This window comes from Lonchura striata, chromosome 3 (assembly GCF_050655825.1).
Source record: "Lonchura striata isolate lonStrDom1 chromosome 3, ASM5065582v1, whole genome shotgun sequence".
Classification (NCBI taxonomy): domain Eukaryota; kingdom Metazoa; phylum Chordata; class Aves; order Passeriformes; family Estrildidae; genus Lonchura; species Lonchura striata.
This window is the reverse complement of record NC_140705.1, coordinates 18,614,334-18,626,916: the sequence shown is the minus strand read 5'-3', so window position 1 is coordinate 18,626,916 and position 12,583 is coordinate 18,614,334. Positions and strand designations below refer to the sequence as shown.

The window sequence follows — 12,583 nt, the reverse complement described above, 5'->3', positions numbered from 1 at the left end:
CTCAAAATGCAAAAAAAAAAAAAAAAAAAAAAAATGCACAACTTGGGCAAAAACTTATGCAGCATTTACATATGCAGATGACAGCAATTTGTCTGAGGCAACTGTTTTGGCCCAATTTTTACACAGCATTACTAATCGTGAGCTTTAACCCTGTGCAAGAAAGTTATAGTCACCAGCAGGCTGCTATGCTAAATCCTCAATGTAAACAGGCACTCTGATTTGCTCTCAGAGTTTAGACACAGGATCCATTATCTCAGGTAACAATTACTTCACTTGTTCTGAACTCTTTCTGCATGTTGCAGAAATCCCTCTTTCTTTCACATGTTCAAAAAGGTCAACTACCATCCTATCTTCTGTTTCTCCTCATTACCTCAAACTACTTGCCTTCTATACTAGTATAAAGAATTAAGGATCAGTCTTTAACAGTTTTCCAGTCTCTTTGGACATGTACAGCAGAGGCCCAATTAATAATCAAAACAGGCCAGCAGGGAACAAGCTGTGCCACTCATGCAAGCATACACAGGTGCTAAGAAACCTTTCACTTTTGAATATCTAAATACCCATTGCAAATATTGGATATAAAAAAAATGTAATCTCTTGCTGCAATTAAAAGAACTGGCCTGCCTAAAGATGAATCCCCAAAGAATCACAGTTTCAGCATACATCCCTTGAGTGCAAACTAAGAAAGAAGATTTTGCTTACCATATTTGAGGAACTTTCTCCTAAGTCCTAAGTTGGCTGATGCCCTAAGCACTACCAAAATACAAATATTAAATCACCAATAGATTCCAATTACTGTAAGTAACTCTAATACCACGTGGTAATTGACTTGGGGGGACCACTGCACCATGCTTACAATTCTCAAGTTTTCAGATCACGCTGCTTCCTTGTAAAAAGAGGCTGTTTCAATTCTGAATCAAAGAAGAGCTTTGGTTTTTAAGGATTTGTCTATGTACCAAATATACTAGCTAGAGTAATCAAAGATGGTTATACTTCTCTCTAAAATTTCTATTATGATAGTCCTAGACTATCACAGTTACTGTGATGCACCTAATTCTGCCAGATGTGTAAAAATTTGCATATATTTTCATTAGAATGTGACTTGCAGTTTTCTCCCACAAAACTTCCTTAGCATTCAAGCATTTGCTTTCCTAAGAGACTGACCCAAGTCAAAGCTTAGGTTAATCAGAGATAATTTTTTTTTCACTTTGCACCTTGATAAATTTCTTGCCAAAGTTCCACAGAGCTGTGACTAGATCATTACCAGTATCTGCAGCAGCCAGCTAGTCTCCACCTGCTCCATGTTCACAGAAACACAGGATGAGCCTCATTCAACACCCTAAATCCTTTCTTTTCACTTCTTTGCATTTCTTTTTCTTTTTTTTCTTTTTTTCTTTTTTTTTTTTATTTCTCACATTTTCTTTAGCAGCTCTGCAGTCACAGAAAACAGGGCCACCCAAAAAAGGTCACCTAACTCACTTCTCTGTCCCAAAAAAAATCAAATATATGAGATTGTATTACCTCATTACGAGAAGGTTTCTTTCTGCTTTATAAATAAAACCTTTTTTATTCTGCCACTTATCTACAAAACTGAGTAACTACATAGTCTTTCCTAGAGTATAAGAAACAAACAGTGTCACTCATTCCAACAATGAGTAACAACCTGCAACAAGGTGTAGCTTGCAACTACAGAGCCTGACATATTGGTACACTTTAATTTCAAAAATATTTTTAGAAAAAATTATATATTCAGGAATTTTATAATTAACTAAACTTCTGTTGAATTTTCAGCTTGCCACAGAGATCCACACCCATACATTACATAAATCAGAGATGATTATGGCTGAAATTGTCTGGAATGATGAAAGTACAATGAGTCTTCAGTACACAGACCACTGTACATCAAAAAGATGTCCTGGAATTGCTTATCTTCAGCAACCCCCTGCACACACCTCCATTTAGAGGGAAATTGGGAATTGTGCCACACCTACAATTATAATAGTGTGCTTTATCTTACCAACAGCTAGTAAGGGGCAGAACCTTCTCTTGAAAACACTGTAGTAAAGCACAACTAATGATGGAACGTTCAGCTGGATGGCATCAGTATACAAGACAACTACACATATCCGTAACTATATACAAACCAATGTCCAGTGGTTTTGGCTATGTTGTTACTGATATGGACAACACAAAGAGTAAGTATGTTGTTTCCTTTAAAACACTGTTTCACTCTCAAATCTATGGTGAGAAACAAGTTTAAATTGCATTTCCCACAAGTTAGCCGAGTAGGTCAACACCATGTTCTTCACCCACAGCTGACCGTGGCTCACAGTGAAACAGCGGTCTTGTCTCTACAGGATTTCTAACATGCATATGTTATTCTAGCTATCAGTCCAAATTGTTCAACTGAACACCTTGTGCTAAGTGCTGTAAAGACACAGAAGAAAAATACAGTCCCTGCAGAAAAAGCACATCTGCTTTGTCAGTCATAAAGCCTTAAAATACAGCTTCAAGTGATTCTACATCTCACTATCTCCTATGACTCCATCTTTTTCTCCATTTGACATTGTTGAGAACAATCTTATTTTCTGCAAAACAGATGTCATGGCATGTGCAATGTGAAAAAATATCTAAACCTTAAAGGTGAGTGATGATTCCACAAACTGCTAAATCATGTCAAACCTTAGAGTACTTTGAAGTTAGAAATGTGCCTGAAGACCTGCTTAAAAAGTGGAGCTTTTAGTGAAAGAAGCTCTGTCTTTAAAAGGACCTCCCAAATTTTGATTTTTAATTTAAACTATAAATTATAAGGGGGGTCTATTTAATTAAAATTTGTAGCTCTAGTCTGTGTTCACACCTGATATTCTGCTAGGCCTGCAGTCCTTTCCAGGTTAGTCAAGTTATTCTTGCAGCAGTGGTTGGATACTTTCAAAACAGCCAGTAAGATCACTGGACACACTATATTAACACTAGTACTGCAAAGAGAGGAGTTTGATCCTTAATATCCTAATGTCCAATATCTGTGTCCAAGGAGTCCAAGGCTGCCTTTCTAAAATAAAATGAACCCACCTGTGCCTTATGCACAGAAAAAGACATGGAGTCTTGGTTTTCTCCATTTTATTTTTGTATCAAGACATTTCAGTGTCATCTCTGACCCATAAATTCAAGAATGCTTAAGGTTAACACTGACTAGCAGAAAAACAGGCAGGAAACATAGCAGCATGATGCTGAGTTGTGGAAACACAACAAATTTTTGTGTTACTAGCTTTCATTATTCCACAGCGTCAATATTCATGTTAAAGCCAATTAATTCCTTAACACAAAATAGAGATTTATTAAGCAATCAGCTATGTTTAATGACTCTGTTTTGTCCAGCTTCCCTTGACATTAAGCATTTTTTTTCAAACTTCTGACTTTAATTCATATGGACTTGAAATGGGAGGACCTGTTTGGCCAACCATTGGTGTTGAACTGACTCTTACTGCATCTTTACTATCTTGGAACAGAAATGTGTTTCTATGATTAAAAACACAATTTCCTCTCCCAAATGGTTTTTCAGAACAGAGGAAGTAGGTAGAGGATTTTTAAAATATATTTTTAAAATATATTTTCCAGATACAATGGCCTTCAGCTTGCATTTTCCTCCCACCCTTCTCACCTGCACAGATGTTGTGGATTCCCCTTCACCACCTGATCCAACAGAAGAGTCAGCTCTTGGCTCTAGGGATGTTTCTATTCCCACGGACATGTGGATTTGCCAAAAATAAAATTACCTGTACATGGTAATATCAGGCGAACTCATTAAAAAAAAATTTAAAAACCATATATAAGTATACAGCAGAACACTCTAACATCACATTTAAACAGAGTTATAAAACTGACTTAAATACATCTTTTCCTCACAGTCTCCCATGTGCCTCCACAATATTTGCATGCCATTGTGTAGACTGAACTTTGGACATTATTATTGCTATATCCTGATTTCAGTGCCTTTGAGAAGTTTGTACTGGACCTTCAGATATCCTTTTCAATATGACTTTTCTACAACCTATAAATTATACACAATATGGTCTCTAGGGCAAAATGAGCTCTGGATGAGCATTAACTACAAAGACTGGCACAAATATAATTTTATATTTGTCATCAAATAAAGCACTGTTACCTCTACATTTCTTTAATTTGTAGATCAGCATATACAGCGTTAACATTTCATTAAGGCATGTCAGGTACAAATGTTTCATGTCACTTGATCATAACATGCTATCTCAGGCACTTAATAATCAATCTGCTCTCAAAAAAGCCTATTTGCAAAACACACAACAGGAGGGAAACATGAATTATGCTTATTTAACCAAATGGATTGTTTATAAGTCTATCAGCCTCATAAAATTTCACGTTATTGATTCATACCAATTTTTTGCCTAAAAAAACCCCAAAACAAAACCAACTGAGGATCATCTCAACCACCTGGCACCTTCTACAGCTATTCCAGACCAAAGTCAGGGATTAATACCAATTCAGGTATATTTGCACATCGTGCACCCATATTGACCATTTTGATGGAGACATTCTTTTACTGGCTTATTGGCAAACAAGGAGATGACAGAAAGGAAACTCACCAAATGGGATGAGAAAGGAACCACACGACTCCACCCAGCTCAGTAGGCAAAGGCTAGTAAAGACTCATCTAACACCTTTACTTCTGTTTGCTGTTTTTCAAATTACTTCTCAGGTGGATTTCAAAAACTGAAATCCTTTCAAGCAGTACTGCCTGTCAGAGATCTGAAAAAGAACACTAGGCTATTTACCACCATCAAGTAAACCCTGTTCTTATTTTCCCTCCTCATCTTCTTTTCCGTGTTGGCCCAAAGAAATGGGTTTTGAAAAAAAGTCGCTAAAATTAGTGAGTAGCCTGGCTTAGAAATGCTAGTGTTAACATTTGCAGATCTGCTCTCAAGCCACACTGTCAATTTGCAAAGTATCCTTTGTATTAAAAGAGATGCAATGATTAAACTAACACCCTCCTGGAAACAATGCCAAGGCATATGGAGAATGAGGTGATTGGAAACAGCCAACACTGCTTAACTGAAGGCAAATCATGCCTGACAAATTCGGTGGCCTTCTATGATGGGGTGACAGTGTAGGCAGTTGGATTGATGACATCTACCTGGACTTGTGCAAAGCCTGTGACAGTGTCCTGCACAATATCCATATCTCAAAACTGGAAAGACATGGATTTGGTGGATGGACCACTCAGTGGTAATAAATTAGCTGAATGGTCATACTTAAAAAGTTGCAGTCGACAGCTCCATATCCAAGTGGAGACCAGTGACAAGGAATGTTCCTCAGGAGCTGGCACTGGCATCGACAAACATCTTTGTTGGTGACACAGATGGTGGGACCGAGTGCACCCTCAGCACATTTGCCAACACCACCAAGCCGTGTGGCACAGTCAACATGCTGGAGGGAAGGAATGCCACCCAGAGGGACCTGGACAGGCTTGAGGTGGGCCCATGAAGTTCAACACGACCAAGTGCAAGGTCCTGCACCTGGGCTGGGGCAATCCCAAGCACAAATACAGACTGGGAAGAGAAGGAATTGAGAGCAGCTCTGCAGTGAAAAACTTGGGGTTGCTGGTGGATGAAAAGCTGGAAGTGAGCCAGCATTGTGTGCTTCCAGCCTAAAAGCCAACCACATCCTGGGCTGCATCACAAAGCAGCGTGACCAGCAGATCAAGGGAGATGATTCTGCCCCTCTACATTACTCTCAGAAGACCCCCACCTGGAGCACTGCATTCAGCTCGGGGTCCCCAAGATAAGAAGGACATGGAGTGATTAGCATGAGTCCAGATGAGATCCATGAAGACAAGAGATCTGGAGAACTTCTCCTATGAAGACAGGCTGAGAGAGTTGGGGTTGTTCTGACTTAAAGCCCCCTCTAGTACCTGAAGAGAGCCTATGAGAGAGCTGGAGAGAGACTTTTTACAAGGGACAGGAAAAAGGGGAATGGCTTCAAAATGAAAAAGAGTAGTTTTAGGTTAGATATGATGAAGAAATTCTTCACTGTGAGGGTGGTGAGGCATCAGAACAGGTTGTGCAGAAAAGCTGTAGATTCCAAATCCCTGGAAGCATTCAAGGCCACTCTGGATGGGGTTTTGAACAACCTGGTCTAGTGGAAAGTGTCCCTCCCCAAGGCAGAGGGGTTGGAGCTAGATGGTCTTTAAGGTCCCTTCCAACCCAAGCCATTCCACAATTCTCTTACAACCTAAAAAGCGCAAACAGGAAAAAGGATCTGGATAATGGTGTACTGCAAAGCAGTTTACAGCTAATTTATATGCAAAGCTAATTGTAATTCAGATAAGCATATCACAAGATAGAAGTTGCACAATGTTACACAAGCAATGAGGTGTATCCAAATCTATTTTTTGTATCTCTGCCATACAGTGACAAAGTAGGAATCTCTACAACCATAAATGATCTTCAAGTGACTACAGCTCTTTTGTTGAAAACAGTTTTTTAACCACACAGACCTAAATATAGATGTCTAAAGTTCAAAGAATCCCCTTCCTCTTGTGTCTTCTATCCAGAGACAAGAGATTTACAGGCAGTACCTGCTGAGTGCTTGGAAAAACAAGCTCCTTACACAAAATTTAAGAATGCACAGATCTCAGTAGCACTGGACTAAACAAACTAGTCTAAGACAGTACCACATAAAATCCTTCAAACTTCAGCTCCAAATTTTTTTTGGCATATGAGGCTAACATATTAATTCTCACTAATTTAAAATGAGATCTTTGGCAAACCAAACAATAGTAAAATCATATTAGTCAAACTAGACCCTCTAATCTAAAGAAAAGAATTTTGAACTTAATCATAGTTTATTTTGTAACATAAATTAAGAAAGTACTAAAAAACTAATTTCTAATAGAAAATCAAACTATTTCATTTGAAAAGAGAAATATTGTGAATTTTTCAATTATTGCCATACTTACACTTCTTCACAAGAACTCAAAACGTTTGCTGATTTTAGTGAATATGCAGTTTATTTTGTCTCAAAACTTCACATGTTTAGGCCCTAATTCTATAAACATTAAAGTTATGAGCAGCAGACTGACAGACCCTATGAAATATGAACACCCAGGCCAGGATGTCATGCAAGAATGAGGATTTTATTCCGCTGTGTTCTGTCAATAAACAGACATCTTGTTTTCTAAAGTATGAGATTCCTCCCAATGTTTCCAGCATTATTAATATGTAACACAGCTGGTTCTCAAGATTTGCAGCAATGCATTCCAACTTATCTACTGTCTTGTATGAGAAATATAAAAGTCTATGCACTTACAGCAAATTGTATCTTTATCATTTGCATTCAGTATATTTTTAAATTCTGTGAGTAAAATCCCTGTGCATACTTCCAGGCAAACAAAACAGTTTCAAGAAAAATGAAGGAAAAGAGGCTGGTTGTACTTAAAAGACTATTTTATAGTCAGGATCTTATCACAAATTATTATGAATGTATCAATTACACATTTCTAAGTAAAGAGAAAGGCTGATTAATGCTGATATCCTATACCTTTCATTTTGATACTGTTTTGATCATTAGTGTTACAGGCTACCTGTAAACAGGGGCAGCAACTTCCCTCCAGAGAGGACAGAAAAATACTTCTTGGCTTATGTCACGGGTGTGATACCTCTTGGGGAATGTTGTTTTTAAGCGCACCACAACCAAGGTAATGATTGATGAAGTGATGACTTAGAGCAATAAATGCCAAAATCAAATTCGGTATTCAGAACTTTGGGCAAAACAATAAAGCAATCAAGAATTCAATTTCTAAAGCATGGGTTAATAATTCTATCTTAAATGGAATTGCTTTGACAGCCATACTGGAAAAGTAAGTTAACAGCTGAAAAAACTAGAAATTAACACAGAATGCTTTTCTCCCTTCAAGAAATTCTCAGTTACTTCAGTGGAACAGGACTAGGCCACTGGCTCTGTAAATGTAGCCATGCAACTGTATTGTCTCTTTGTACTAATATAGATGTCTGGCAATATCTTTTTGCTGTTACCATGGTTCTAATATTCTGAAGTTTCAGCAGAAAAATAACATTTAAGTGTATGACTGAACACTGAGACATTTTTTAGACATTTGAGGGTTACAATTAACAGTGAGGTCAAAATTTCTTCTTTAGAAACATTAAACTATGATCTGAAATTTGTAATTCTCATATAGGAAAATTCTGAATGTGTATTAACAAAAAAATAGCAAGAAAGCTACTGATTTTGCTTTCTCAGTTTCTAGCCCTAAATTTTTGTTTCCTATTAATCCATTGGCTAGCAAAAATGAGCAACAGGTGGAATCTCCCAACTTACTCGCCAAAATACTACAGATGAGTAATAAAAAGCCACATTTCTCCTACAGCAAATACTTTTAGGCTCCAGTTGACAGTAGAACTATTTCCCAGTAAGCAGCTGGGCCACTGAACAGCTCTTGGGAATACAGGTTGCCTAGAACTAAAGTCACCTAAATCATAAAGCCACAGATTACCTCAAGCTGGAAGGAATTCTTAAGGATGGAGACCAAATCCCTACTCCTCACAGGACTACACAAAAGTACATCATAAACCTAAGAGTGCCATCCATATGTTCCTTGAACTCCATACTCCAGGAGTACATGAAGCTCCACACAAATAAAAGACACCATTACACAGGAGAATTTTGGAATTCAGGATAGTTTATGCAATTTGCAGACAATCTGGAAGGAAATGCTTAGCATTGTGGGAACCTAGAACTCTGCTTAAGGAATTTTAAGGAGTTTAAACTCAGCTTCTCCCAGTTCGTGCTTTTTTGTGGGTTTCTTTTGAGAGCCCCTGGTTCTTCCTTCAGTTCCCCATATTAATATTTCCATGTTTTCTCACTCAAGACTATAGTACCATTACAAACATATGGAGAAAATCAGTGGAGTTCTTGTGTCTTTTCATACTTTAGTATCTGTTTTCCCTGCATGTTCACTGTTTCACTTTTATCAGATTTAAAAAATATACATAAAATTGAGGAAAAGTAGAAGATGGAGGCAGAAAGTAAGATTTGCTATGAAGTAGGAGCACTCTGCAACTGATTTAAACACACCAAAACTTATGGTATTTTGCCCTTGGTACAACCATGGTGCAAACCTAGCATCATCAATAGCAGAACCGAAGATTTTAGATACATGACATTGCAATTCCAGTTCTAAATTGTGTGCCAAGCTTATAACAACCTTTCAATGGAAATGCCACAAAATCAGAAACATTTATACACTAAGAAATTAGTGGCATGGTGGCTTTGGGAACCTGCAAACCCTGACTGTTTAGCAGTGGTTAGCAACTTGGTGTTGACAAATCTTATGTATTATAAAAAGGTGTAGATTTATATATATATATATATTACTATAAAGGTGTAATTGTGACTCATAAAATATACAAAAAGTATGCAAATTAGCACGATATCCCCTTCACACTTGTCTTAACTTCCGAGTACATAAACACAAGTGAGACTTTTGGGTAGTTATAAGATGTGGCTCACTAACTTCTATTAAATTATGAAATCTAGGTCTCATATTTTTAGGTATCCTTTTGCAATATTGCAATGGAAAGACAGTTTTCTAGACCACAATATTTATAAAGACAGCTACTTCAGTAACTGTAATTCTCGAAAAGCTGCTCTATCTTTTCTTTCCTAGTTCCTGAAGTGATTCACCCAGCATCTGGAAACAAAGATACATGTATTGCTCAGTGGCTTCTGATGTATATTTGGTAAATTAAAAACACCTTTAAAACCAAAAAGATGCTTTCACTAAGAGTAGAAATACTTATGATTCTGAATACAGAAGACCAATTATAGGAGTCAATCTGAATACAATTCCTGGAAGCCTCAGAAGCATACTCTGATATGTGTTATTGGCAGTACTGCTTTGAATCTGATTGTTCTGCTCTTATGACTGCTAAAAAAACCTGATTTTCAAGTTAACCACATTTAACTCAATTTGGCAAGAAGCGCGAGCATAGGAAAAGGATGTTCCATAACAGTTTTCCAAACAGAACACATCCATCACAGTTTTTTGGAAAATAAAAATTTATTAACTATATCAAATAACATATAAAATGACAAATTAAAAGTGCAGGGTGCATGAGTCATTAACATATGTGCAATCTTGTCATATGCCCTTATTTTCCACTGGAATTGGCTGGAATTAACACTGTGGCAATCTGTGCTGGCTCTTGGGCAGGTAGGAGGTAAAGGAAGAAGGTATATGGGATGACACCTGCTCTGCAGAGCTGTCTATGAAACACAGTGACTGCTGCAGTGAAATGACTGGGTGTTTTATCCCATACTGCTTTGCAGGGCCTGCATTTGCTAAATCAGTATGCTCAGTCTTCAAGGTAAACTATTCAAGTGTGCCTTTTCTCCAGTATGTTGTGTCACAAAGGCCAAACAGATCTATGGAAAATATCTACCCTTCTCTTTCTTTTCTTTCTTCTAAACATCATCTGCTTCTTCTCAGGCAAGGTCACTGACAAGCAACAACAAAACAAAAAAGGCATTGTTAGATTGGACAAGTCATAGATAAAAATCTCCATCCTTTTCCCACTTCTTTTTTCTCATAAGATATGAAACAGATCAGCCTCACAGTGGGAAGTTCAGAAAGTCTGTCATTGATGGCTACTTTAAATTAAGCACCTTTTCAAGACCTTGCCTACAGAGGGTGGACTACCACAGATACCAGTTGCAGAAACATGGCAGTAAGTGACTGAACAGACAGCAGTCTGTTCAGAAAGGGCAGAGACCCCTTAAAAAGTTCTTCAGAGCAGCTGGAGTTCACCCAGACATGTTACCAGCCTTTCCACTATGAGCACTTCTCCACAGCTGAAAATGTGAGGCACTAACACACTGTAAAAGGAGAAGTAAAAGAGGCCTTCCCCACTCAACATTTAAAGCATACTTCCTGAAAAATGCTGACAATGTCCTGAAGATAAAAGGAGATGTTCATGCAAAGATCAACCTGAAAATCCATGAATGGAAATAGTTAGCTGCTATTGTTTAATTCAGTGAGCAGCTTCTCTGAACCAACATCAAAATGGCTCTGTTTCCTGCAATAAAAAAAAAATATTTTTAATTTGGCTTACTCTCAAAAAGCAAGGGGCTCCATGTATGAAGGTTCCACTACACGTATACATTTTATTCACAGAAAACACAGTTTTAGCAAACAATTACAAGTCTATTTTTAACAGTCTTGTTTCCCATCTGTTTCAATGGCATCCTAAGGTGTCAGTTTCATTGACATTGTTTTTGCCCCTGCATGCAAAGAATTGCTATTTAGTAGCAGAAATTCTACATGCCCACATATATTTATCTGTATTTAGCACACATTTATGAATACAGGGTGTGGTGTATTACATCTTTTGGCATTGTTTTTACTTAAAATTGACAGTGCACATAGGAGTGCTAAACTGGCTATTTGAAAGGCATTTTCTTTGTTTCTTGTCGCCTTGCAATCAGACACTACTCTGAGACAGTGATGAAAGAACTGAAGAGAAAGAACCAGTTCCTAGAGCTGGGAAAAAAAAACAGAACAAACTAGCAGAAGTAGCATATGAAAATAAACTTACCTGAGCTTTTTTTGCTTTCCCAGCTGGTCCTCGGGTCATGAAGTACTCCTGACTTCCCTCCACGTACATCTCCTGACTTTCTGTGTAATCCTTCTTAAGAAGCTTGTTGCCCATATCCATCACTCAGGTTCTTTTCCTTCTCCTTTTTGAGGTCATGTGTCCAATGGTTGTGGAATTCTAATTTTTCTTAGCATCCAAACTCTGTATGTTGACTAACAGAACCTCAGTTTTTCCACCAGCAGTTTCCTTTTAATTGAATGTTTGATTCTTTTTCCCTGATATGACATTGTTACTCATTCCTCTCATCACAACCTCTCCATCTTACACATGCAGTGTCCAAAAACCACCTTGGTTCTTGTGAGAATGCTGCAGCCTGGCCTGTGCCCCCTATCCCTGAGGACTGAAGTATGCTATTTTCCTGGAATATGGAGGTCCAGTAACTCCACACACAGTAAAGCCCTTAGCTCAAGTAGATCCAAACATGCAGAGTATTTTATAAGGTTGAAAAAAACCACTTATTTATCACTGGAAGTGATGAGACCTGGAGTTTGATGAAAACTGGAGTTTGAGATTGGGTGCAGGTTGATCACAGCCACAGGATGAGCGGATTGTGAAATTCTTGAAGAGCAGTAAATCTGTTTGTCTTAGTAAATACGTAATATATCAACTGTGTAGACATCTTACAACTGCTGGAACAGACATCTTTTCTATGTGTGAGGGTATTTTAATTTGACCTGTGTAAACTCTGGGTGTTTCCTAGCAAGACCCAGAATGGACTTTGTGCTTGCACGTGCTGAAAAAACACAAGCATTACTTCTTAGTGTCAACTCCCAGGCCAAGGAATCTGTTTTTCTAGATTTTTAGTTTAAACTATGCAGCATAACCAAGACACTGAAGAAACATAAATCTGAATTCATAATCATTTGTGTTAGACATAC

The 12,583-nt window shown here is 37.8% G+C and overlaps 1 protein-coding gene across 18 annotated transcripts in view; it reads right to left on the bottom strand.

The window, feature by feature from the left end:
• The window catches only part of MYT1L (myelin transcription factor 1 like), a 304,512-nt gene that overhangs the window by 279,551 nt on the left and 12,378 nt on the right, over window positions 1–12,583 (bottom strand). Inside the window, exon 2 of one of the 18 annotated variants that reach the window (XM_021551209.4) lies at window positions 3,659–3,773. The exons of the other annotated variants lie outside the window; for them this stretch is intronic. The gene's annotated coding sequence lies outside the window, so the exon portion shown is untranslated. The remainder of the gene's footprint in view (window positions 1–3,658; window positions 3,774–12,583) is intronic. 18 annotated transcript variants of the gene reach the window in all.